Source organism: Globicephala melas, chromosome 15 (assembly GCF_963455315.2).
Source record: "Globicephala melas chromosome 15, mGloMel1.2, whole genome shotgun sequence".
NCBI classification, from domain to species: domain Eukaryota; kingdom Metazoa; phylum Chordata; class Mammalia; order Artiodactyla; family Delphinidae; genus Globicephala; species Globicephala melas.
Genome location: NC_083328.1, coordinates 61,931,409 through 61,953,955, shown reverse-complemented (window position 1 = coordinate 61,953,955; position 22,547 = coordinate 61,931,409). Strand labels below are relative to the sequence as shown.

Below are 22,547 nucleotides of genomic sequence, written 5' to 3'. Positions count from 1 at the left end.
TGTGAAGAAGGAAAAGTTTTCACACACTAGGAAGACCCTTCACTGGTGGAGACAGAGGGTGGGCAGGAGGGGAAGCTTCGGAGCCACAGAGGAGAGCACAGCAACAGGGGTGCAGAGGGCAAAGCGAAGAGATTCCCCCACAGAGGATTGGTGCCGACCAGCACTCACCAGCCTGAGAGGCTTGTCTGCTCACCCACCGGGGCGGCTGGTGGCTGGGAGCTGAGGCTCGGGCTTCAGAGGTCATATCCCAGGGAGAGAACTGGGATTGGCTGTGTGAACACAGCCTGAAGGGGGCTAGTGGGCCACTGCTAGCTGGGAGGGAGTCCGGGAAAATGTCTGGACCTGCCTAAGAGGCAAATGACCATTGTTTCGGGGTGCACGAGGGGAGGGGATTCCTTCCCTGTCTGCCCACAGAAGGCAGAGCACCACCTAAATGAGCTCCAGAGATGGGTGCAAGCCATGCCTATCAGCTTGGACCCCAGAGACGGGCATGAAAGGCTAATGCTGCTGCTGCAGCCACCAAGAATCCTGTGTGCAAGCACAGGTCACTCTCCACAGCCCCCCAGGAGCCTGTGCAGCTCGCCACTGCCAGGGTTCCGTGATCCAGGGACAAGTTCTCTGGGAGAACACACGGTGCACCTTAGGTTGTTGCAACATCACGCTGGCCTCTGCCACTGCAGGCTTGCCCCGCATTCCAATTATAACTACTGTACCCCTCCCTCTCCCTGGCCTGAGTGAGCCAGAGCCCCCTAGTCAGCTGCTCCTTTAACCCTGTCCTGTCTGGGTGGGAACAGATGCCTGAGGGTGACCTACACACAGAGGTGGAGCCAAAACCAAAGCTGAACCCCAAGAGCTGTGTGAACAAAGAAGAGAAAAGGAAATCTCTCCCAGCAGCCTCAGGAGCAGCAGGTTAAATCCCCACAATCAACTTGATGTACCCTGCATTTGTGGAATAACTGAATAGACAACGAATCACCACAAAATTGAGGTGGTGGACTTTGGGAGCAATTGAAGTCTTGGGGTCTGCTGTCTATGACTGATTTGTTTCTGACTTTTATGTTTATCTTAGTATAGTTTTTAGCACTTGTTATCATTGGTGGATTTGTTTATTGGTTTGGTTGCTCTCTTCTTTTATTATTATTTTTTATTTTAATAATTTTTTTTCTTTCTTTTTTTTTTCCCTTTCCTTCTGAGCCGTGTGGCTAACAGGGTATTGGCGCTCCAGCCTGGTGTCAGGCCTGAGCCTCTGAGGAGGGAGAGCTGAGTTCAGGACATTGGACCACCAGAGACTTCCCAGCCCCACATAATATCAATCTGTGAGAGCTCTCCCAGAGACCTCTATCTCAACACTAAGACCCAGCTCCACCCAACGGCCAGCAAGCCCTGGTGCTGGTCGCCCAGTGCCAATCAACTAGCAAGACAAGAGCACAACCCCAACCATTAGCAGAGAGCTGGCTAAAATCATACTAAGTTCACAGACACCCCAAAACACATCACCAGACGTGGCCCTGTCCACCAAAAAGACAAGATCCAGCCCCACCCACTAGAACACAGGCACCAGTCCCCTCCACCAAGAAACCTACACAACACACTGGACCAACCTCACCCACTGGGGGCAGACACCAAAAACAACGGGAACGGCAAACCTGCAGTCTGCAAAAAGGAGACCCCAAACACAGTAAGTTAAACAAAATGAGACAAGAGAGAAATATGCAGCAGATGAAGGAGCAAGGTAAAAACCCACCAGACCAAACAAATGAAGAGGAAATAGGCAGCCTACCTGAAAAATAATTCAGAGTAATAATAGTAAAGATGATACAAAATCTTGGAAATAGAATGGAGAAAACACAAGAAACATTTAACAAGGACCTAGAAGAACTAAAGAGCAAACAAACAATGATGAGCAAAACAATAAATGAAATTAAAAATTCTCTAGAAGGAATCAATAGCAGAATAACTGAGGCAGAAGAATGGAAAAGTGACCTGAAGATAAAATAGCGGAAATAACTGCTGTGGAGCAGAATAAAGAAAAAAGAATGAAAAGAATTGAGGACAGTCTCAGAGACCTCTGGGACAATATTAAATGCACCAACATCTGAATTATAGGGGTCCTAGAAGAAGAAGAGAAAAAGAAAGGGTCTGAGAAAATATTTGAGGAGATTATAGTTGAAAACTTCCCTAACGTGGGAAAGGAAATAGTCAATCAAGTCCAGGAAGCGCAGAGAGTCCCATACAGGATAAATCCAAGGAGAAGCATGCCAAGACACACATTAATCAAACTATCAAAAATTAAATACAAAGAAAAAGTATTAAAAGCAGCAAGGGAAAAGCAACAAATAATATACAAGAGAATCCCCATAAGGTTAACAGCTGATCTTTCAGCAGAAACTCTGCAAGCCAGAAGAGACTGGCAGGACATATTTAAAGTGATGAAAGGGAAGAACCTACAACCAAGATTACTCTACCCAGCAAGGATCTCATTCAGATTCGACAGAGAAATTAAAACCTTTACAGACAAGCAAAAGTTAAGAGAATTCAGCACTACCAAACCAGCATTACAATAAATACTAAAGGAACTTCTCTAGGCAGGAAACACGAGAGAAGGAAAAGACCTACAAAAACAAACCCAAAACAATTAAGAAAATGGTAATAGGAACATACATATCAATAATTACCTAAATGTAAATGGATTAAATGCTCCAACCAAAAGACTGGCTGAATGGATACAAAAGTAAGACCTGTATATGTGTTGTCTACAAGAGACCCACTTCAGACCTAGGGACACATAGAGACTGAAAGTGAAGGGGTGGAAAAAGATATTCTATGCAGGGCTTCCCTGGTGGCACAGTGGTTGAGAGTCCGCCTGCCGATGCAGGGGACATGGGTTTGTGTCCCGGTCCGGGAAGATCCCACATGCCACGGAGCAGCTAGGCCTGTGAGCCATGGCTGCTGAGCCTGTGCGTCTGGAGCCTGTGCTCCACAATGGGAGAGGTCACAGCAGTGAGAGGCCTACGTAACGCAAAAAAAAAAAAAAAAAAAGATATTCTATGCAAATGGAAATCAAAAGAATGCTGGAGTAGCAATTCTCATATCAGACAAAATAGACTTTAAAATACAGACTATTACAAGAGACAAAGAAGGACACTACATAATGAGCAAGGGATCAATCCAAGAAGAAGATATAACAATTGTAAATATTTATGCACCCAACATAGGAGCACCTCAATACATAAGGTAAATGTTAACAGCCATAAAAGGGGAAATTGACAGGAACACAATAATAGTAGGGGACTTTAACATCCCACTTTCACCAATGGACAGATCACCCAAAATGAAAATAAATAAGGAAACACAAACTTTAAATGACACATTAGACAAGATGGACTTCATTGATATTTATAGGACATTCCATCCAAAAACAACAGAATACACTGTCTTCTCAAGTGCTCATGGAACATTCTCCAGGATAGATCATATCTTGGGTCACAAATCAAGCCTTGGTAAATTTAAGAACACTGAAATCATATTAAGTATCTTTTCCAACCACAACGCTATGAGAATAGATATCAATTACAGGAAAAAAACTGTAAAAAATACAAACACATGGAGGCTAAACAATACACTACTAAATAACCAAGATATCATTGAAGAAATCAAAGAGGAAATCAACAAATACCTAGAAACAAATGACAATGAAAACATGATGACCCAAAACCTACGGGATGCAGCAAAAGCAGTTCTAAGAAGGGAAGTTTATAGCTATACAAGCCTACCTCAAGAAATAGGAAATACCTCAAATAAACAACCTAACCTTACACCTAAAACAATTAGAGAAAGAAGAACCAACAAACCCCAAAGTTAGCAGGAGGAAAGAAATCATAACGATCAGATCAGAAAGAAGTGAAAAAGAAATGAAGGAAACAATAGCGAAGATCAATAAAACTAAAAGGTGGTGCTTTGAGAAGATAAACAAAATTGATAAACCATTAGCCAGACTCAACAAGAAAAAAAGGAAGAAGATTCAAATCAACAGAATTAGAAACGAAAAAGAAGTAACAACTAACACTGCAGAAATAAAAAGATCATGAGAGATTACTGCAAGCAACTATATGACAATAAAATGGACAACCTGGATGAAATAGACAAATTCTTAGAAAAGCACAACCTGCCAAGACTGAACAAGGAAGAAATAGAAAATATAAATAGACCAATCACAAGCACTGAAATTGAAACTGTGATTAAAATCTTCTAACAAACAAAAGCCCAGGACCAGATGGCTTCACAGGTGAATTCTATCAAACATTTAGAGAAGCGCTAACACCGACCTTCTCAAACTCTTGCAAACTATAGCAGGAGGAACACTCCCAAACTCATTCTACGAGGCCACCATCACCCTGATACCAAAACCAGATAAAGTTGTCACAAAAAAAGAAAATTACATGCCAATATCACTGATGGACATGGATGCAAAAATCCTGAATAAAATACTAGCAAACAGAATCCAACAGCACATTAAAAGGATCATACACCATGATCAGGTGGGGTTTATCCCAGGAATGAAAGAATTCTTCAATATACACAAATCAATCAATGTGATACACCATATTAACAAACTGAAGGATAAAAACCATATGACAATCTCAATAGATGCAGAAAAAGCTTTCGACAAAATTCAATACCCATTCATGACAAAAACTCTCCAGAAAGTAGGCATAGAGGGAACCTACCTCAACACAATAAAGGCCATATATGACAAACCCACTGCAAACATCATTCTCAATGGTGAAAAACTGAAACCATTTCCTCTAAGATCAAGAAGAAGACAAGGTTGCCCACTCTCACCACTGTTATTCAACATAGTTTTGGAAGTTGTAGCCATGGCAATCAGAGAAGGAAAAGAAGAAGTAAAGCTGTCACTCTTTACAGATGACATGATACTATACATAGAGAATCCTAAAGATGCTACCAGAAAACTACTAGAGCTAATCAACGAATCTGGTAAAGTAGCAGGATACAAAATTAATGCACAGAAATCTCTTACATTCCTATACACTAATGATGAAAAATCTGAGAGAGAAATTAAGGAAACACTCTCATTTACCACTGCAACACAAAGAATGAAATACCTAGGAATAAACCTACCTAAGGAAACAAAGACCTGTATAAAGAAAACTATAAGACACTGATGAAAGAAATTAAAGATGATACAAAAAGGTGGAGAGATATACCATGTTCTTGGATTGGAAGAATCAACATTGTGAAAATGACTATACACCAAAGTCAATCTACAGATTCAATGCAATCCCCATCAAACTACCAATGGCATTTTCCACAGAACCAGAACAAAAAATTTCACAATTTGTATGGAAACACAAAAGACCCCAAAAAGGCAAAGCAACCTTAAGAAAGAAAAACGGAGCTGGAAGAATCAGGCTCCCTGACTTTAGACTATACTACAAAGCTACAGTAATCAAGACAGTATGGTACTGGCAGTAAAACAGAAATATAGATCAATGGAACAGGATAGAAAGCCCAGAGATAAACCCATGCACATATGGTCAGCTTCTCTTTGATAAAGGAGACAAGAATACACAGTGGAGAAAAGACAGTCTCTTCAATAAGTGGTGCTGGGAAAACTGGACAGCTACATGTAAAAGAATGAAATTAGAACACTTCCTAACACTGTATACAAAAGTAAACTCAAAATGGATTAACGACCTAAACCTAAGGCCAGACACTATCAAACTCTTAGAGGAAAACATAGGCAGAGCACTCTATCACATAAATCATAGCAAGATCCTTTTTGATCCACCTTCTAGAGAAATGGAAATAAAAACAAAAATAAACAAATGGGATCTAATGAAACTTAAAGCCTTTTGCAGATCAAAGGAAACTATAAACAAGAGGAAAAGACAACACTCAGATTGGGAGAAAATATTTGCAAACAAAGCAACTGACAAAGGATTAATCTCCAAAATATACAAGCAGCTCATGCAGCTCAATATCAAAAAAACAAACACCCCAATCCAAAAATGGGCAGAAGACCTAAATAGACATTTCTCCAAAGAAGATATACCGATTGCCAACAAACACATGCAAGGATGCTCAACATCACTAATCATTAGAGAAATGCAAATCAAAACTACAATGAGGTATCACCTCACACTAGTCAGAATGGCCATCATCAAAAAAAATCTACAAACAATAAATGCTGGAGAGGGTGTGGAGAAAAGGGAACCCTCTTGCACTGTTGGTGGGAATGTAAATTGATACAGCCACTATGGAGAACAGTATGCAGGTTCCTTAAAAAACTAAAAATAGAACTACCATATGATCCAGCAATCCCACTACTGGGCATACACGCTGAGAAAATCATAATTCAAAAAGAGACATGTACCACAATGGTCAGTGCAGCACTGTTTACAATAGTCAGGACATGGAAGCAACCTAAGTGTCCCTTGACAGATGAATGGATAAAGAAGGTGTACCACACATATACAATGGAATATTACTCAGCCATAAAAAGAAACGAAATTGAACTATTTGTAATGAGGTGGATGGACCTAGAGTCTGTCATGCAGAGTGAAGTAAGGCAGAAAGTGAAAAACAAATACCGTATGCTAACACATATATATGGAATCTAAAAAAAAAAATGTTTCTGATGAACCTAGTGGCAGGACAGGAATAAAGATGCAGATGTAGAGAATGGACTTGAGGACATGGGGAGGGGGAAGGGTAAACTGGGACAAAGTGAGAGAGTAGCATTGATATATACACTACAAAATGTAAAATAGCTAGTGGTAAGAAGCTGCATAGCACAGGGAGATCAGCTCGGTGCTCTGTGACCACCTAGAGGGGTGGGATAGGGAGGGTGGGAGGCAGATGCAAGAGGAAGGAGATATGGGGATATATGTAGACATTTAGCTGATTCACTTTGTTATACAGAAGAAACTAACACAACATTGTAAAGCAATTATATTCCAATAAAGATGTTAAAAAAAATAAAGCAAAAAAAGACAACAGATAACAATAATTGGTGAGGATGTTGAGAAAAGTGAACCTTTGTGGACTGTTAGTGCAAATATCAATCGGTACAGCCACTATGGGAAATAGTATGGAGGTCCCTCGAAAAATTAAAAATAGAACTACCATATGATCTAGCAATTCCACTTCTGGGTGGAAAACAAAAGGAAACGAACCCACTAAATTGAAACACGTGTGAATAATATATGTTCAGTACAATAATGTTCATTGCAGCAATACTTACGACAGCCAAGCTGTGGAAGCATTCTAAATATCCACTGATATATGAATGGATAAAGAATATGTGGTATATATACACAATGGAATATCATGAACTATAAACAAGAATGAAATCTTGCCATTTGCCACGACATGCCACAACTTACGCTAAGTGAAATAAGTTGGAATGAAAAAGACAAATACCATATGTTTTCACTTACGTGTGGAATCTTAAAAAACAAAACAAACAAAACAAAACAGAAATAGACATAGATACAGAGAACAAACTGTATCAGAAAACAGAGAACAAACTGATTGCCAGAGGGGACAGGTATAGGGTGTTGGGTGAAATAGGTGAAGGAGATTAAGAGGGACAAAATTCCAGTTATAAAATAAATAAGTCACAAGATGTAATATACAGTATAAGAAATATAGTCAATAATACTGTAATATCTTTGTACGGTGACAGATGGTTATTAGACCTATCATGATGATCATTTCATAATGTATTTAAATGTCAAATCACTATGTTGTACACCTGAAACTAACATAATATTGTATGTCAACTATACTTCAATAAATAAATAAATAAAATTTATGTGGAAATGCAGAAGTTCAAGAATAGCCAAGACCTCTTGGGGAAGACCAGAAACATGAAAAACTTATTCTATTATGTATTAAGTCTCATTATAGTAGCTACAGTATTTGACACAGCATGGAATTGGCACAAAGACGAACTAATAGATAGATAGAAAAAGAATGGACATCCCAGAACCAGATTCACATATATTGGTAAATTATAAAAGGAATTGACAGTCTTTTCAGTACACGATCCTGGGTCAACTGGATATCCATATGGAAGAAAAAAAGGAGACATGACCTTATAGCATATCTTAAAATCAATTCCAGGTGGACAACGTTGTCAGACTACATTGCCACTAGCTATATTTAATTAAATTAATTAAAGGAAATAAAATTTAAAATTCAGTGCAACAGACATACTGGCCACATTTCAAGTACTCAATAGCTGCATCATATTGGCTGTCATATTGGACAGCACAGATAGAGAATAGTTCCATCATTGCAGAAAGTTCTATTGGAGAGCACTATTCTAAAAGAAATTATAGGAGAATATCTTTATGACTTAAGTAGGAAAAAATTTCTTAAACAGAAGTTTTAAAAAAGATGCTAACCATAAAAGAAAAGCTTGAAAAATCCAATTCAATTAATTTTAATTTAAATTAGGAACTCCTTGTCAACAAATAACACTAGAAAGACTATAATGCAAGCCACAGAATAGAATAAGAGCCAGGTTTAGGGTGAGGCAAGTGAGGTGCTAAGCTTGGACACAATTTTTAAAGGGGCACCAAAAAAACCCCTCAGTAATCAAAACAAATAAGACATTATGCAATATTTTTAAAAAGCAGAGTTAATTTTTAAAAATCCATGATGAGCAAAATGTCATAATTTTAAATAAAGATAGGTATCAGTATTTCTGAGTTTTCCTTTGCCTCAGGCTCCAATATGGTTTGACAGCATTGTGGGAAATGATATTTGCAACATGTACACAACAATGTCCATAATATTTAAAGAACACTTATAGATCAATAAAAATGTCAGACAACCCGACAGAAGAATAGGTTCAAGACCTGAAAGTTATTTCACAAAACAGTATATCCAAATGTCTGATAAATATATTAAAACGTGCTCAACTTCATTAGTCATCAAGGAAATATAAATTAAAATAAAAAAGCATTCCACTACTCTCCCACCAAAATGGCTAAATGTAAAAGACAGACAATACCAAGTGTTGAGGAGAAATCTCAGACATGGCTGGTGGGAGTGTAAAATGATGCAACTAATTTGGAAAAATGGCAGTATCTCTTAAAGCAGAACTCACATGTCCCATAATTCAGCAGTTCCATTTCTAGATATACCCAATAGAAATGCATTCATATGTTCAGCAAAAAACTGTTCATAAATGTTCCTAATAGAACTGTTCATAATAGTCCCCAACTGGAAACAACCTAAATGTCCATCAATAAGGCAATGGATAAATAAATTGCGGTATATAAATTCATGAAATATTATAGAGCAATGAAAATAAAATATTACTACATGTAGGAATTCCCTAGCGGTCCAGTGGTTAGCACTCTACCCTTTCACTGCAGGGGGCAAAGAGTTCAATCCCTGGTCGGGGAACTAAGATCCCACAAGCCGCGTGGTGCAGCCAAAAAACAACAAAAAAAAAACCAACCAAACAAAAAAACCCCAAAAAACCCCAAAATATTACTACATGCAATAACATAACTGAATCTTACAAACATAATATTAAGCAAAGGAAGTCACACATCAAAGTATATACACACATACATAAACCCTCAAACAGGCAAAACTTGATTATGGTGTTAGAAGTCAGGTTAGTGGTTGCCCTTGGGAAGAAAGGGACTTAAAGAGGGCATGAGGGGGTTCTGGGTACTGGTAATGTCCTATTTCTAGATCTAGGTTTAGGTTTCCTGGGTGTGTTTATGTGGTGAAAATTCGTCAAGTTGAAGGTTTTTTTGTCTAATAGAAACAGAAAAACTTTCAATAACAACTTTACTTAAAAGAAAATAAAAGTGTGTCCAGACCATTCAGGATCCCAGTGAAGAGGGAGATCAAGATTTTAAAAATTAAGTAATCAAGTGACAAAGTCAGCTGTCACAACTGTCTCCCTCTGACCCCACTCCCTCTCCCCTAGCTAAGGCAGATACTTTCAGCTTTCATCTTATCCACAAGTAGGGGAAGCTAATCTTTGTCTTCCCATTTTATGCACGGAAAGATGGCTGCCCTGAGCGGGTCAATGACTAGATTAAGGCCTCACAGGCTGTTAGAAGTAGATGCAGGACTAGAAACTGGTCTCCTAATTCCTATTCCTGAGCTTTGTGCACCAGGGCCTGCTGCTCCTGTGAATCAGGTCACCTGACCACACCGAAGCTCTAATCCGTGAATGCCTTCACTAGGGTCCAGTGAATTTTTCTCTGCGTCCCTAACTTACAGAGATGCTAAGGATGGGGATGGCCTCCTAATTTATTTCACAGTTGAACTAACTTAAAGCAGATACCTAGTCAGTCATCACTGTATACGCTTCTCTGGAAGCAAATGTCAAAGGGTGCAACTACAGGACACAAGGAGGCAATTTTAAATAACCACTTTTCCCTCTTCTAAAAGTCCAATTACTGACTGTATTGAATGAGGCCTGATGGCACTTGAGAGCAGAACAAACCAAGGAAAGAGTGAAACACATGGGATACTGTCTGCAGTGACTATTTCTAAACAAATGAAAGAGTCACACTTCTCATCTTTTAAATAAGATTTAAATTGTGGTTTTAGAATGTTTTGAATTTAGTACTTTTGCTCCAAGCTGATTCTTCTTAAAAACACCTGAATATAAAGAAAGAATCTGTAAGCACGGGTTTCGGGAACAGATGTAGACAGAACTGGTGTCTGTCTAGCAGGCAATTTGTGGCTGTGTCCTACCTGTGCGCAGGCCATGAGAAGGGCTTATGGACCTCTCCCCCACTGCAATGCCCCCATTCGTCTTCTTTTTCCTCAAGAGAGCTGCCTTTTGAGCAAATGCAGACCTCTAGGAGATCTAAGGACTACTTTGGCCCCAAGACCCAGCTGCATAGGTATTCAAATTGGATACAGACTTTAGTTTTACAGTTCTTTCCAATTTTCTCCCCAAAATCTGAATAAATGTTCCCTACCCAACTGAAGTCAGTTTTCTCTCAAGCCATGATCTATGTCTTTGTGCACATTCTCCCTGAACTATATTCTTTCTTATGTCAATCAAAGATGACGCTCTGCTACCCTCCACCATCCCCCAACCCCAACACATACACCGACATCTGATCTTTTTGGTTTCTATTTTCTATTTCTCTTCTGTAATAGCTCTTCTCTCTTTTTGACTAGTGTCCTGGCTCTTTTGTCCAACTTTGAACACTTGGGCTCCTTTGCTTCCTCATGCTGGACTGTAACTGCATCTTTGCTAGAATGCTTACCCATATGTAGAAGTGCTTGGAAGAGAGAAAGATTCATGGTGTAACCGAAAGATGGCAAGTTTTATGTTATTTTAACTTTTGCTAATCCTTCAGACTGTCTTGAAGAACCAGAAATAGCCCTTTCCCAGATTGCATGCCAACCCCGAGCCACTTACACAAAATGAGGCTTACTGCACTAGACAGTAAAACCGCCAATTAAAATAATTGTCTTGAATTGCGTTATATATTTCCTTATATCCTTGAATATTCTCAGGGCTCCAAAGCAATTGAATCTGGTATGGGGTTTCCTAGACCCACAAGTCTATTTTTCAAAGCCTCAACCTAAAAGAGACTGAAACCAGACACTTCAACCACAATTTACTTCTTTTGAGGTAAAGATTGGTCTCCTTTCTACATCTGTCTGACAGGATGTTTGGGTGACCAAATCAAAAGGCTATAATGATCCCTCCATTCCTGCTAATTACCTTTGCATGGGGCCATACTGCTGAGGGTCATGCCCAGAATGAAGCCATCAGTGTCAGTGCCCCGATCCTTAATGAGATCCCTGTGGTTTAAGCAGAGCAGATGCAGACACATGCCCTACCTTCAACATGAGTGAGAGTCTTTTCCTGCATTTTCAGAGCAGTTTGACCAAAGGAACTATTGTAACTTCATGCTTCCAGCGTATGGTTCCATTTCTCCCTGGATTTGTTCTTCATATTATCTGTGTTGTCGGTTCATTGCAACATGGCTGCTCCCTCCACGAAGGTTCTTCTTTCCTACACGTACGTCAATAGAGCTCTGCATTTTGGTACAGTGAAAGGCACAAACCTGCAGGCTTCTCTTCTCTGGTACTATATCAGGTAACTGTACACAAGGCATGGGCAAGGGCCGGCTGCGTTTACAATAATTTGGGTGCTCAGATATAGGAAAATTCACACCCGAATAAGAAACTGTGATTACGAAACTTCAATTAGTGGAATGTACCAGGCAAAAATCATTTAGGCACCGAGGGCTTGGGGAAATTTTTACTATAGAAGAAACAAACAAAGTAGAAGAAAATGAGGAAGAGGAAGGAGGGGAGAGAAAGGAAAAAGAGGAAGAAAAAGAGAAGAAGAAATTGAGCTCACAGATATCATACTAAGCATAGATATCGCACTGTACCAAAACACCCGCTGAGAAAGAGAAAGAGATTTCTTCTTCCCACACTGGGCTCACCTCGCGCTCTACAGGATACTGTTCTGGCAATCGTCAGTAGCAGCTTTCTGTGGTCAATAATAGATAATTCCAGATCAAAAGAAGGGTTCTGAAATCAAGATGTCGTTTTTTAGATTGATGGGCTCTCCAAGTGGAATCCAGGGATCTCTGGTGGGTTGGCAAAGATTCTTCCAATTGTTCTGTGGGTTGGGTCAGTATGCAAGGCACAGAAGTATGTTGGGTGGTTTGTTTTTTTTCCCTCTGAAACAATATTTTCCGCTGTGGATTTCAATCAAAACTTAAAAGCATCAAAACAAACATGTTTAAAGGGAGCTACAAATAATCACAGGGATTCAGCAAAAACAGCTCAAAAGTGGTTTTTTGTTTGTTTGTTTGCTGGCTTGTTTAGTCTAGTAAATAGGTGAGACACTCTTGTTTTGCTCAAATAGTCTAAGGACTAAAAATTTTGAGACTCAACAGTCCAGATGAAAAGATGAACCTTGCAAAGCACCCGTCTTCGAGGGGAAGAAAGTCAGGTCCTTTCTCCTCTGAGTTTCCCATTTCCCAGTGTCATTTAGTTTCTGGTCCTCTCTCTCTGTACTGCTTTCTAGCTCAGTGCCCACAGCTCTGAAGTCAGAAGCAGCCATTGCCAAGGAGAGCCCTTCTCTGCTGCCATGGCTATCTTTGCTCAGGTTTCTCTTCCAGGGAGCGGGAGCTCAGGTTTGGGGTAAAGGAGGTGTCAATTGCAGCTGCAGCTTGGGAAGGTCTGTATTTCCTCATCCCAGTCCCACAGCAAGAGTTAACCCCAGGAGAGCCTGGGCTGCTGGAGGGGAGTTTTGTGAGCTATCTAATGACCCAACTGTTACCCATATATTGTAGCACAACAAAACTGTCAGGCCATCTAGGCTGCTCAGATGCCATGAGATAAAATTTAGTACTTATGTCTACGTCTGCCTTTCTGTCTCTAACAGAGCAATGTGTACATTCAGCTATTTGTTGGACCAATTTGCACAGTCATGGTTTCTTAGAAGAATTTCAAAACGGATGCGCTGCCTATACTGCAGGTAAACAGTGTGGGAGCCGTAAATTAGAATGGACTCAGAGGCCTGTAATTGGATTTTGCTGAAGTATTTGCAACACCATTTACCTATTCAGATAATTCTGTCACATGTACAAAGTGCTCTCAGATAACTCAGATGTCACCCTTAATTACTCAGATGCTGTTAGCCCTCTCAATCCTTTGGTGCAGACCCACTCAAGAATAAAGGAAGCAATGTTCTCACCTTGCTTGATAAGGTGAAAAGAACTTGTTCGCTCTTCGAATGTGATTGAAAAAAAAAAAGAAAGAAAGAAAGAGGAAAAAACCAGTCCCAACATCTGAATGGAATTTATTACATACCTCTCTGGGACCCCCTGGTTCTTGAATGTTTCAGCTAAGGATTCCCTCTTCCGAAGTCTGCAGAAGCTCAAGGACCCGCAGCCTGTCAGAGAATGATACTTTGTTGCCAGTTACTGCAAGTTGGTTTAAATATGCTGTCAAGATGCTGTAGCTGTGATCAAACCCCTGGCAGGGGGAGGCGGGGCAGAACGTGCCACGTAAGCATGCTCCCGTGTTTCTGTGTGGACACCCAGTGGGAAGGATAGTTGCCACTTTTGGAGAAACTGAAGGTTCTCTACTGTATTACATGATATGCCAGCACTAGAATCTGCCTCATGCAGGTAAAGTACACAAACTTACTCATGTCTTGAGGAGATCTATGTTTGGTTCCTATTATGGCTAATGTTTCTGGATTCCTTGGGTATCAAGAAAGAGGATCAGAGTATCAGAAGACCTGGTTTCAGCTCCGACTGCCGCTTACAAGCTCTAGGATTTTAAACTAATGTATCTGCTTTCTCTGAGCTTCGGTTTATCAGTACCATGGGTAAATAATATCCTCAATGGAGGTACTGGGGAATGAATTGAGATAATGATATGCAAAGTGCCTGGTGGTGTTCCACACACGTGAACTGTGTGTGAATCAGGGGGAGCACATTTTGGCAAACGACGACTCAGCCTTGAAAGAGGAAGACCCCATAATTATAATGGGAGCCCAGGGAAGGGCTTCAGTGACTGCTAATACCCTGATTTACTGCAACTTTTTGGAGGATATTTGTTCTTAAGTTGAAATGGCAGAACACGCACTGAACTGGAAGTTAGGCAATCAGTGTTCTAGTCTTGACTCTAGTAACAACAAAGCTAGATGAGTTTGGGCAAGTCATTTAATCTCTTTGTGTTTGTATGTATAATAGTGAGAGTCATACTTTCCCTTTCCAAAGTTTAGCATTATTGTGATGCTTAAATAAGATAGGGTCTATACAAAAATATATAGAACATATTAAAATATAATTAATTTTGGTCAAAAGCTTCAAAACAATCCTATCAACCTATCAATGCCTAACACATTCTGGCACATGCGTCTGATACTTAATCCTATTTCTGTGGCTGATAAGAATGAGTTATAACTGGCAATGTCCTCACTGAATTCACCCAAATAGCCAGTCCCTTGCGTTCTGTGTATAGCCCTTGAGGGGCAATGAGAAATAACATCAGGAAAGGAGCAAAGGCTGAACTCCAGCTTTTCTAAATTTCCTGCAAATGCATGGTTGGAGCTTCTAGAATGAGGGCTATGTCTTTTGTGGCTAGAATTGAGGGTCCTCTTTGAAGCCAAAGGGCTTCAGGAGATTGCTCCCTGTTTTGACTTAAGCATATAGTGGAGCAGGTCAGGAGGTCTGGGAGGCAGGGACAGTATCATCTTTGCAACTTTTTGAAGCTTAAGACAAAATCCCACCCTTAAATCCCTGATCACGCAACCTTGTAAACACTTACTTTCAACAGTAGCCAAGAAGGAGAACCATTCTCTCTTTGAGATTTTTCATTTCCCTTCCCATCCAAGAAAATACCTGCAGAAGAAAGTTAGGAAAACTCATGTTTATTTGTTTTTGTTTTATTGTTTGCTTTTGCTTTTTCTTCCACGACCCAGCAGACTGCAGATCTGCCCTGGGTGAACAGATTATGGGAGAGGTTTATGGAGCAGGCTCTCAACCCTGAGGCACTGAGGCTCTATTCCTTTCTTATAGTAAAAGGTTGCCTGGAATGTTCCTCCCATTTATGGGTCAGCCTGGGCCCTAAAACAAAGCCAGCTGCCCCAAACTCTTCTGCATGGACATGGAGACTTGTGGACATAGAGCTTTTCCCACAAATGCTGCCTTTTACAGGAAGCCACTGAAGTGATGGGCTGGGGTTGGGGAGCAGGGAGGCAGCAGGTGGACAGTGAGAATTAGGATTCAATTTTTCCTTGGGTGCCTTGGCCTTGGTCTGCAAAGCAGAAGACACTGTGAGGTATCCCAGTTCCAGGCATGCAGCACCTCCTCCCCAAAACTTGTTTAGTGTCCTTAAACAATCCCCACTCACGTAGCAGTAAGAACAGGAACGCACTGGAACTAACAGAAGCCCTGGCATTTAAAGTCCTACAGCAGATCCAAATCCAGGCTTCCACATTAGAACCATGCAGTTTATCCTTTTAGAAGGAGTCATTAGCATGAATTTCGTTTTAATGCTTATGGATTCTATCTACCTCAGGAGCACCTTGGAAAAATCTAAGATAAATCTAAAAATCTAAGAAAAATCTTAGAGAACCTGTATCTAGTTAGATTCACAGTAAACAACTAGATAAAGGGCTGCTAGTTTAATATTTTTAAGGTGTGGGGTATGTCAGTTCATTAGAGATAAGAGTAAGTTGGGACAGTTTTCGTTTGGGGGGCATCTGGTCAGGAGGCCTTTAGGGGACCAGGATGTTCCAGGGAGTGGATAATCTCATTCTCTGGCCTTTATTGTTTGAAATTCTACCAATCTGGGTCTGAAGAGAGTGGAAATGGGCTATGAGTTCAAGGACAGGAGGGCCCTTAGGTAGGGGGGCCATACTTGTGAGTACAGGGCTGCCAGGATTGGGATAGGCACAACCCTCTTCTTCCCAAAACTTGTTTCCTGGCTGGCCCTCCTTCCTCTAGTTTTTCAGGCCCTGTGATCTTTACTGCAAAGCAAACCATGTGGTTTTGATTCTGGCTCCTGGCTTACTGAGAGTGTTTCATGTCTCCAGCGACAGGAAGCCCTCCAGCCTCTTTAAGCAGCTGCTCTGGTATCTAAGAGAGGAGGCCAGCTCTTTTGGACTCCCTCACCAGCTGGGCATGGCAGCTCAGTGGAGGGCAACACACAGTGTGGAGAAAGGATAACAAGAATGGCTGTAGGGGTGAGGAGACACTCCTGGGATTCACAGAAGTGGACTCCAGGCTCTCCCACTTGTGTGTATCTGTCCAAAGAACTGACTTTTTCCCCTTAATGCTGCCCCTGGGTTTCCATTTGAGTATTCCTGGAGAAGGAAGAGCAGCACCTAGTCCTTCTGGAAGTGATAGGGGAGGGAAGTCCCTTAAAAGGGACCACACAAAGCATCTAATCCCATGGATTGGTGCTTCAGTCAAATGAACTTCTGGTGAGTTTCAATGGGATTCACTGGAAGAAAATTCTGTGATTTGAGTGGTAGGGACAGTGGAGGTTAAGGGAAGTCAATCACTTCTCAGAAGGGATTGAAGCTACTCTATTGCGAAAGGGATGACGGTATACTGACAGGCTAATGAAAGTCTTGAAGCAATCATTTTGTTTATTTATATAATGCTTTATAATTTTCAGTCATTTCATCTTGTCTCTAGGCCTGTGCTCTTGATGACCTTTCCACTTGAAATTTTTTTCTGCAGATCTCCATATGGCTTTCTCCTTCGTATCCTCCAGATTTCAGTGTTTCCTTGTCAGAGAGGGCTCACCCGACTAATGTCTCTTCACTCCCTATCACATCACTTTATTTCCTTTCTATAACTCATCATTATTTGAAATTATTTTGTTCGTTTACTTGTTTTGGTCCAGTTATTCAACCATAATGTAAGCTCCATGAAAGTATCCCATCTATCTTGTTCACTGCTGTATCCTCAACGCCTAGAATAGTGCATGCAGAACAGCAGGTATTCAATAAATATGTGCTGAATGAGTGGAGTGGGTTGGGAGAGCTAGCCAAGAAAATCTCGGTAAAACTGGGATGAGATGCATATGGTCAGAAAGAACAGAAATGATCAGGAGAGGAAATTGAGACCAGTAATCAAAATTTCCTGAGAAGTGGAAATAGAAAATGAAAATAAAAGAACCACATTTTGCCTGATGTGTTGCAACTTTCATCAAATGCAACAAATGTTTGTTAAGTACTCCTACTCCTAGGTGGCAAGCATTATGCTAAGAGCTGTGAATACAAAGATGAATGAAGTCATAGGATGGGGAGAATGAATGAAGAGGAGGGGGAGAGGAAGTAACCTCAGGAGTTGCTCTTTCAAGCCATTCACTGAGTTCACCGATAAAGAGACACGTAAAAAACAGCTACATGAAAATGGGACAGAGACTATCAGGAGTGTCAGTGCACTTCAATAAGGGGAACATATTAGTGGAAACTACAGAGCAGATGATATTTTATTTGGGCCTGAAGATAAGTAAAGAGTTCATCAGGCAGAGAGGAAGAAAAAAGTACTCCAGGCAAGGAAACAACATGAGCAAAGGCACGGAGGCATGAAAGTAGTTATGCTTCGAAAACAGCAAGCAGACCAAATTGTTCCCTGTGACAAGAGTATAGTGTACATGGGGGAATGACTAGACGTGAGGCTAGAAACAGATGAAATGAAGTGGTGAAGGGCTGGCCTTATTATGGGCCACACTAAAGAATGTGATCTTAATCAAATCAGAACAACCTAGATTTTGTGAAATTCTTGGATCCTCATATGACCCCTGATTAATAGTGGTATGTTAGCAAATTCTCTCCATCTATAAAAAAAATCAATCAAAGGACTCTTGGCTTGATGCTCAGATGTCTCATTGTACAATACCTTACAGGTGTGACCTCAATACAGTCCAGCTGAGGGTCTGGGAGAAATGCTAGCCCAGGATGCTGGGCTCCCCCACTCTCACCCAAGGTCAGGCTGAGACGCTGGTGTCCCACCAAGGGTCTCATCTAGCTAGGCTCAGGCTATATCCTGTGAATGAACTACGAGGGCTCTAGGTAGCTCTGCAAGGGGCAGATGCCAATGGACAAGCTAGGGTGAAACAAGCAAGGTATGCATCTAAGGTGCAAAATTTAAGGGGGTGTCAAAAATCTCAGTCATCAAAATAAGGATATTTTAATTAAATATTAAAAAATAAAAATGTATACAAAAAAATCAGTAATCAAGATTGCTCTCTTCTGTTATTCCATTATCCAGTTCATTATTCAATGGTTAGATGTGGTCTTGGGGTAATTCTCTCATAGGTTCTTCAAACTCCTTCCAGAGATCAGGCCTAAATGAGGCCAGCCCCAGCGAATTGGAACGTGGGAGTACCAGCTCCATCCTCCCTAGTCAATCTGGGACCTACACAGAAGATGGGGGAGCCTAAGTTTGCTGCTTACTTTCAACCTGAAGCACTCCCCAGTCTGAAGCTGGAACATTATCAGTGTGGATCTCTACCTGCAGTATGGCCTACTGCCTCTTCCTGGAGAGGCTCCCTACTCTGGGAACAAAGTATGAGATAAGCAGTGCTTTAGTGTTTGACAGGCTAACCTGCTTGAGGAATTAACTTGCCTTATTTTCTGTGGTGTCAGCCATTTCTGTTCTTTGTGAAAGAATGAACTATTCCTATCTTCTACACTTGCCATCCCAAAAGAGTAACTGAGGGCCTTTTGTTCTGGAGATCAGGGCTTCATTCGCCTCAGAAAAGAAAAATAAAAGAAATCAACAGGCTTTTGTTTTTGAAATCAGCCCAGGTCTCAGAGGGGATACAGCTGTTTTGTCTGAGACAAAGAAGGGCTCTTAGGATTAGAGGAGGGCAGAGGAGAGAGAATGTCCTGAGCCTGGCTCTGAAAGGGATGGTGGTAAGGGGCACTGCAGTCTCCTTGAGCAGCCAGGTCCTGCTCCCACTCTCCTACAGACCCCTGGCACAGTAGGACCTTGAATGGGGATGACTTTGTGCTCAAAGAGGTGACCAAAGGCACTGCTATTATGGAGCCTCAGCAGAGGTCTCTATGCCCCAGTTAGGCCTAGAGAAAGGGTCCTAGAACAGACAGTTGTCACGGGCAAAGAGCTCCAAAGGCGGCAGGCACTAACTGAGAGACATTTCTGAAATACCTGCGAGCTCCTGAAAAGAGGACCAAGATTGGATTTTCCACCCACTGGTGGATGGGAGCCAAGGATATTTAATTTAGATAACTACAGAAATATGACATATTCACAACCTGTGTGTCATGGAACAGTGTTTAATGCCAGCCTTCACATTTTCCTTTAAAGTATTTAGGTTTCCTGGCTCAAAGAACCCCCCAGCTTGATTTGTTTAACCCTGCCTCTCAGGAGTAAGCAGGATGCGGAAATGCCACACGCCAGCAGAGTAGAATCTGTTCTGAGGTTTGAACCTTGCAAAGAATAGTTCTTCCTCCTCTTTTAGACTTGAGGATATGGCTTTTGATAAGCGATTTTATTTATACTTGTGATGGTCCTGTCTCATTTTCATGTGGTGAAACCACTCCAAAGTAACTTCCCCTTGTAAAGGTCATTTACAGTAAGTGATGTGCTCCAGGTACATCTTGCACTGAAAACAAACCATCGAGGGACTTCCGTTACCTCTCCTATCTAAGAGCCTGGTACTCTAAGTTTGTATCCACTAGAGTATATTTTCTTGATTTTGCACAGATGATATGAGTGATGGATACATAAAGTCTGTACTAACTACTATTTATAAAATAAAATATGAGTCTCTCAAAGGCAGTTTGGAAAATTCAGGGCCCTCCTAAGAGATAAATGAAAACACCATCAGTAGACCTGCAACCCTGAGGAAGTCCATCTTAAAGTTACTAGGCCTGTGGACAGGGATGAAACGGGCAAACCTCAAGTACTTTGCCCTAGTCCAGAGCAGGGAATTGACTTTTTCTCTGAGAAGGAACTTTAGAGGCCAAAGGAAAACAAAGATTGAAAATAAATTCCTCTCCGAAAGGGTATAAACTTGCTGTGGAAAAGATTTCAGAAGTCTTCAGGCTAATGAATCATTCTCCCCAGCCTAGTTTCATGCTGAGGCTCTGTGCCCAAATTCTAACAAAGAACCAGCTTCTGATGGTGGCTAGAATTATTCATTTATAACTCCCCTCCCCATTTGTGGATTATCAATGACAACGTCTAAATGAACAGTTGGTTCCCCTTTGTGCCTCATTCACCAATCTGTACATTCCCAAAGACTACCAATTTTTATTTTCAACCCAGGTTAAACATACTCAGGAACCTGATGCCAAGTGCCACTCCAAATCCCAAAGTTAAATATAAATGATTTGGGGGTTGTCTATTGTTTTAGAGAATTCCTGGCAAGCTCCCTACAGAAAAATGAAAGTTGACCTCATTAAAAAATCATGTCATAATCACTGGCCCATTTTCTTTCTAGTTTTGGTGATGATATCCTTATATCAGGAAAGCAGAATTAAATTGCCAGATTCCTGAAGCACTTCGCCTTTGGACTTACCTGTGGAAATTGCTGAGTGGGAAGGGTCAGTGAACTGGGGCTCCAGGATTTGGTTCAACTTTGGCAGCCTGACAGAAACCATCCCCTGCCTTCCCACTGCTTTTTATGCAGCCCTGAGCTGTTAATGACCATCAGCTGTGGGGCCACCCCTCTGATCCGTTTTCGCCTGGCCTCCCGGATCTTCAGTTCTTTCAGGGCTACGGGGCTTCTATATTCTCCTGCTCCCTGGCTTCCTCTGCCTCAAGGATCTCCACCTCCCAGAGTGTTGCCAACTCAGCAGGAGTTTCCCTGGTGTGAGTTCTTTTGCTTTATGGCAACTGAGCTCTCACGTTTCTAATCTGGAGTCACCCTGAAATTAAGGTGCAAAAAACTGAATTTTGGAGACCAAAGGGATTTAGTGAAATTGAATTTCAGGTATTGTCTAGGTCTTCTTGGAGTTGATCGTGCTGTGTGGGGGCCTCCTGTCCATGGCTTTGGAGCAGTTTGATAATTTGAAATATCACTTAGCCATGATAGGTCCCTGGTACAGCCAGGATCCAGCAGATTTCTGAACTAGGTCTCCATCCAGTGCCATTCTCGAAGTTGAATCAACACCACTTACAAGCGATGTGACCTTGGGCAAGTTATTTAACCTCTTTGGGCCTCAGTTTCCTCAGATGTAAAATGGGAGCAATGATACTCCAGAGTGTTAATATAAACTTATAAATGAGATTTTTGTGTAACACATGGTAGATGCTCAATGAATTTCAGTCCCTTAACCCTACCCTTTACATTTTAAAGGGAATCTATTCACCTGCCTCACCTCTTGCTTAGTAGGCGGGGTGAGGCTTGGGTTGGTACCTCTAGGGTACCTCTAGGAAAGATGTTGGGTAATAGGAAGTCACAGGGATTGGTCTCTCTTTCTCAGATCCTAGGTTACACTGGTAAGACCAATAGATCCTCTGTCTGAATTCAGCTCCACTTCAGAGAATGCTTGCAAGTTCATTTCTGGGAAAAGCCTGTTAGTAAGCAAGACCAGGACTCCTCATTAACATACTGCAGCCCAGAACCTTGGAGATGACAGTAATTTAATCTTACACTATGGGGTAGAATGTGCTAGGCCATATATCTGGATTTTGTATATGGCTCTCAAGAGCAGAAGTACTTGTCACAGAACATGACATTACCAGGTCCATAGTCTAGATAATTATTTGCACAACTCCCAACTCTTTGCAGCAGGAATCCTCTTATTCATGTTTATTTCCCTTAAGTACCAACCATATTGCATATTGAAAGTGCTCATTAAATTGGATTAAATTAACTCAGTATCCCAGAGTATGACACTGAAGAAAAAGAAAGTAACTTAACACTGCTAGAGCACAAGATCTAGACTGACTAAAATAACCAGGAAGAAACCAAAGCTGAGCAGAATCTTTTCTATGTACCAGACTTTGCTCTATGTACCACATAACTTTTATCTGTGGACTTTCGCCATCTGTTAGAAA

At 41.1% G+C, this 22,547-nt stretch overlaps 1 protein-coding gene across 1 annotated transcript in view; it reads right to left on the bottom strand.

Annotated features, from left to right (window-relative positions):
* Positions 1-22,547, bottom strand: part of ASIP (agouti signaling protein) — a 197,266-nt gene that overhangs the window by 77,959 nt on the left and 96,760 nt on the right. The window contains exons 6-9 of the mRNA XM_030830870.2: positions 15,328-15,401; positions 13,861-13,942; positions 12,483-12,722; positions 11,869-12,043 (exon numbers count right to left, since the gene is read on the bottom strand). The gene's annotated coding sequence lies outside the window, so the exon portion shown is untranslated. The remainder of the gene's footprint in view (positions 1-11,868; positions 12,044-12,482; positions 12,723-13,860; positions 13,943-15,327; positions 15,402-22,547) is intronic.